The sequence below is a fragment of the Acyrthosiphon pisum genome, chromosome X (assembly GCF_005508785.2).
Source record: "Acyrthosiphon pisum isolate AL4f chromosome X, pea_aphid_22Mar2018_4r6ur, whole genome shotgun sequence".
Taxonomy (NCBI): Eukaryota; Metazoa; Arthropoda; class Insecta; order Hemiptera; family Aphididae; genus Acyrthosiphon; species Acyrthosiphon pisum.
The window spans coordinates 113,682,613-113,688,847 of record NC_042493.1 but is presented as its reverse complement, the minus strand read 5'-3'; positions in this window follow the sequence as shown (position 1 = coordinate 113,688,847).

Genomic DNA, 6,235 nt, shown 5'->3' with positions numbered 1-6,235 from the left:
ATGTTTTCATAAATATTTTACATACTTTTCCTTTTTTAGCTTTTATAACTTCCGAGCCCTACTCATCAGTCAAAAAGTATATAGAGCAAATAATTATGCAAACATGTGCTGTTTTAACAATCAACAATAAAAACAACAACTAAACAGTACCAGTTTCCCATAGTAAAATATTCATAGGAGGTCAAATATATTTTAAACTATGAATACCTACTAAAACAATAACATCAAACAAGAAAAACTTTTATTGGTTATACACAGAGAAGACATAGGGTGATTTTATTTTAAATTACATATTTCTTCGTATGTTAATGTATTATAATTCTTTAATTTAATTTTTCCATTTTTCACAAAAAAATATTAATATGGGTTGTGGAGTGATGTGACGACGGATGGACAGGGATGCGTTTTAAAATCATGGCAAAGTAGCACAAATTTATATAGATAGTAATACCATCAATAATTGAATTGTTCATCGTGGTCAATTTATCTCGACGTCAATAAATTTGATCGCAAACGAACACATTAATAGTCAACAGTCGTGATTCATTTTATTCGCTTGCGACTGAACGCGCGTCTTTATTTCATATAATATGTAACTATTTTATATAAGTTCTTACTATGAGTGAACACTGATCAACTTTAGGCGATTATTTGTCACAATTTAAAAAATGATTAGACGTGCATTCAAACTGCTCTGAGTGTAACCAGATCTCTGTTCAACCGTACCTCTGTATCTTACATTCATATATTCATACCGACACCAACGGAAATTATTATTAAATTAAAAAAAAAACCGTCAAACCCATATAATACCTATATTTTTATATATTGTGTATTTGTGTGGCCTAAAATAATGTTAAAAAACATGATACCTGTACTATACATTGTACCCTAACCTACCTACTTTGACATTCTGATAAAAAATGTCTATATTATTTTATTAGTGTTATTAATAATGTAATATTTATTGAAACCTAATATTATCTAAGCAACACTTGGTATCAAAATCTCCCTTGACTAACTAGTCGCTAATGTAAGAAATTAAATATAAGATAAAGAAATTATCTGTATACATGTATAATAATAGTAAATAAATTATAATAACCCTGACTAGAAAAAAATCCAAGCATGGATCACTACTCATTAGATACTACATTATTATTAATAATTTGTACTTTGTTAAAAATAAATTAGTAAATACCGATGGCGTACACCAGTGGCATCATCAGGTCAATTACCCGGTGGGGGGGGGGGGGAAGATGTTAGTATTCAATATCGCTTTTAACAATTAACAAAATGTATAAAATGTATTTATCTATTAACAAAAATAGAACATCTCACGACTTATGGTTAAGCGACCCCATCGCCCCCTCTTATGACACACCTGGTGGTAGAAACAAACCAAGAATTATATTATTCAAGATATGATAAAATTGCTCAAAACTTTAGATAGCGAACCGTGATCGCAATCAGTATGAGTTAGGTACAATTAGATTCTATCTTAAAATGCTTAATGCCAGACACCAAACGATTAATAATTCACATAGAATGAATAATTTTAGCAAGGGAGGAACAGTTCATTCGATAAATATTTTGGATTGGCTAATCCAAGTTTTTGTAGTGTTTTGCGATCTTTGCAATTAGATGAATATATTAGTAACTCGCGACAGCGCAATAATAAAATAATAACAAATACACAAATACATATAAAAATATGTTGCCCTACTTTTAATGTGGAGTAATGAATGTATTAATTTTACAATGATGTGTGTTATTTTATTTTAGTATTTTTTGTGCCTGTCATCACTTTTTGAGACAGTAAAAATGCTTAAATTTTCTTGAACATCATTTTTTTCCGTTCTAGTTGGTTTTCTACCAAATCGAATTTTGTTTTGGCATAACTCATAAAAAAAATTACCGTATAGGTAAGTACATGAAATTTTCACAGAAAGTTTTTTTTCATAATTGCTATTTTTATTCAATTTTCAAATAAATCGTACGTGCCCAATTTCTTACTTTCTCAAAGTGTTTTTAGGAAGTGTGTAGAAGTAGATTTTTTTTTTTTCATTTTTATATAAATCTAACCTATTCCTATTTACGGCTATTATATTATGAATATACACAAAAATACAATGTCTGCAATTATAGTTGTATAGCTACCTGCGTCCTGCAGGCTACCTAAATAAAAGTTATTACACAGGTAAAACCATTTAAAAATAAGAGGTCACTCGATTTTATGAACGGTAAAAAAAATCTACTTGTTAAATAACATCTCGATAAAATTTACTTAAATTTACGCTTACCCGTTCAATTTACGCAGTACCCGCGAGCTTACATCTCTAAAAATACAAGACTCTATCCTCTTTAATGCTCAGAAAGAACGTTGAGCTGAACAGTTGTTACTTGTTGATTGAAAATGTACATACAATTATACAAATATACTATTAACACTTTAGTTAAGATATACATCTGGAGATTAAATTCTTTTTGTTCAACATTTCACACAGTTCTTGAGTTATTTTTTGCAGTAAGTTTTATAAAAAAAGATAATCATGACAATTAAAGCATTCGTTTGTAAACGAGTCTTCAATATCATTAGGATAATGCTAGAGCCATTGTTTTTTTTTTTTATAGTTTCTTCAACAGTATCTACCTACTACATAATTTTGATAAAAACTCCAGATTTAAATCCAGGTATAATACTTTAGTAGTATAAGGATAGTCGATATTTTACTAATAAATGTAAACAACAATTATTATACATTCTAGACGCAAACAATTTTTAATAAGCGAATACGCGATCTACAAAAATTTTAATAAATAAAATAGGTACATAAATTAATTTTTGTTCGGTACAATAGGTACATAATTTGCCGCGCTAAGGCCGGGGCCTATGTCAAAGTCCGACACTGGATTCTTAGATAGCGGCAGTGCTGCAAAAAGGAGGAAAACCCTCACGTTACTCAGCCAGTGCCGTATGGTCTGACCACTGTAGCCGTGTCGCGTTTCCCTCCTGAATGCACTAGTGCCAGTTTTGTTAAGTACCTACTCGAGTAAAAGTATTCAAATACTTTTAAGTACTCAAATACATATTCTAAATACATTTGAAAAAAGTATTTGAATACTTTTTGAAAGTATCTATATTTAAAATCCAATACTATTTTTAAATACTTTTTCGTCTTACTTTATTTACAAGGACACCAAATTCAAATAAAATAATTAAAATTTGAAATAGTACAACATTTTTATCTAAAGATCGTTCATTGTTGTATTCTGGTATATTGTAATATTTTTAGTGTCCTATACTAGGTACCTATCCATTTAATTCAATGTATACCGTCTGTCGATTTCCTAATCAAATTGGAACTGCCTTTACTCGAATTATGTTTATATAAAAATAAAACACAACGATAGTCGATAGTTAGTATATTATTTCTAGACATTATACACGCAACCATGTTATTACTAGAAGTCCGTCCTTGCATTATCCCAGAATATGGTAGGATAAAATTGTATATTTTGTAACCATGTTAGTGTATGATTTAGACTAAAATATGTAGTATGTTCTAGTTAAAACTTAAAAGCATCAAGTATCAATACGTTATTTGTGTCATGCTGGTTTTATTATATTTTTTAATATTTAAAACTAGATAGTGCTAAAATAAAAAATTAATTCACTAATGATTAGGTAAATAGGTAAAACACATTTTAAAAAAAAAAGAAAAAAGTATTTGAATGTATCTGTAAAATATACTTTAAAAAAATGTTGTATTTGTACTTGAATACTTTTTAAAAGTATCTTTTACAAGACTCACTTGTGCACACTACAAGCAGACACTGATACCAAACCGCACTGGTGGACCTGAGAAACACACTTCATTGGTGTATGTCGTATGATATTGAAGTGGAACATGTCTTGCGTTATCATACCACACTACCATAATTCACGGTGTCGTTTTTCCGCACTCGCATGGATAATAATTACACTGTACCGTTATAATACGGAAATGTAAATATCTACTACACTGGACAGTGATACTAATCATTATCATGCCACCAGTGTACACCAGTATGCACCAGAGGCGGTTTGAATGTATTATACTTAATGGAGCAAAACAATATATAGACACCCTCCCTCCTCCCTTAATCATAGAAATTATAAATAAATATTTTTTATACGTTTTTTCATATACCTGATTTTCTTTGGTTAAGTTGTTTACACTTTTTATAATAACAATGATTCTTAACTTATATTCTGACCTCTACGCTTTCAACAGTTTCAGCTACGATTATCATTTATCAATTGTCATTGATTAGGTATCTACTGCATTACTTTATTGAACATTAAAATTAAGCATTGCGGTCAGCACATGCTTAACCAAGACCACCCACCCGCCACCCTAATATTGGTAGTGCAGTGCCCCAAAATCAGTATACTAAAACCGCTTCTGGTGTGCACTAGTGCAGTCAGATGGGAATCACATGCAGTTAGTTGTTGCTGACGACGCACGGCGTACGATCGTTTTGACGGCACTGTTCGCAAATGAGTGCCTTTCAGTTGATTTCCAAATTATCGATAATAACGTTATCGTTGTGGACTCTGAATTCGTTTTATGGCGACGTTCTCTGCAGTGTGTTTACCTACAATTTGTAAACTTTGATTTTTTAAATTTTAAATAGTCATAGAGAATCGTGTGTAATTTTTGAATCGGATGAAAGTCTACTTCACCTATTTGTCCAAAGAAAAAATTCAAAAGGAAAAGTAGGTAAGTAAAAGATTTTTTTGTTGGTTGATTATGATTAAAGACCGGATATAATTGATATTGCAACTTATTTATTGATATCAATCAGGCAAATTAAATCTGATCAAATATGTACACGAATCGGACTAATTATACAGTCTTCCTATTTAATTTTATATTTATAATTTAATTTAATTTTTTATTTTTTATCAATTTTAAACGATTTAACGATTTTTTTATTGATTTTCAATATTTGACATTTTCGTATAAATCACGGGAAAAAAATAATATACAAAATATTATTTCTTAGGTAATTTTTCAATAAGAGTTCAACTACGATGTAAATTTTCACATTATGATTTTTCCTATTACCTCTAGTAGAGAATCATTCTGAAGATACGGTCATACATTCATACGAGTGTCGTGATATTATAAATATATCGATAATAATAATGTATTCGCGACGTATTTCAGATTCCAACGGGAAAATAGTTAAAGATAAATTCAAATATGTCAAATATTTCAAATATGAAAAAAATGATGGACATAAAATTGTTTAACTATTAAAACTTAGTCTGAGGTTATGACAGGAAATTAAAATGTTGATTTAGATATAACGCCAAATGGTTTTAATTATTTTAAATGTGCGCTGATAACAAGTGTAGAAGTTGACGCACTTTTTCATTATATAAACATACTTTAATGTTCGTATGAAAGTAAATTTGTGTGTCACATAAGAAGGGTCTGATATATAATAAAATTAGGGCCAAATGCACAATTTGTTTTTGGGGCCCCCATATCAAAAAAGGTGGGCAAGTAGATGTCGCTCTGCTATACGCCTATACAGTAGGTTACAAGTGGGTCATTGTATAATGGATGGTATTAAATTTGAACTCAATGATATAATATCATTGTATAAGAAAAACAATTCTGAGCGGAGACGGTATGTCTTTCTAGGTATAACTGTATAAGACATATTACTTATGTCTATGGTATTAAAAAAAAATTAATCTATAGTACCTATAATAAATTCCAAAATAATCATATCACAATATCATATAAATATATACTTATAACGCGTAGTACATCAACAACAAACCGTGGTACTATCATTGTTCGAACACGGACGCGTTTTCGCGCCACCGTAGTTTCGGCATAGGTCCCCAAAGCTGCGCCTCGGATGCCGAAGCTCACGAGGTGGCTTACCCCCTCCTCGGCCGTCCAGCGACGGGCCGTTCGCCGCCATAGACTGTGCCGCCAGCCGGCTCTTGTCTTGTCCAGGAGGTCGAGCCTGACGCATCGTAGCGTTTGCTCGTCGCCTTGCGCTGTGTTTTCGCGACCAGACCGCGTGTACGGCCGACGCGTTTTTTTTGTATTGTTAAGTCGTCGTTGGCTTATTGCCATTTCCGCCGCTGGCTTATTGCCGTGGTTATTGCGTGCCGCTGCGTATATACTGCGTGCCACCGTTGGCTTATTGACGTTGTTGCTGCGTG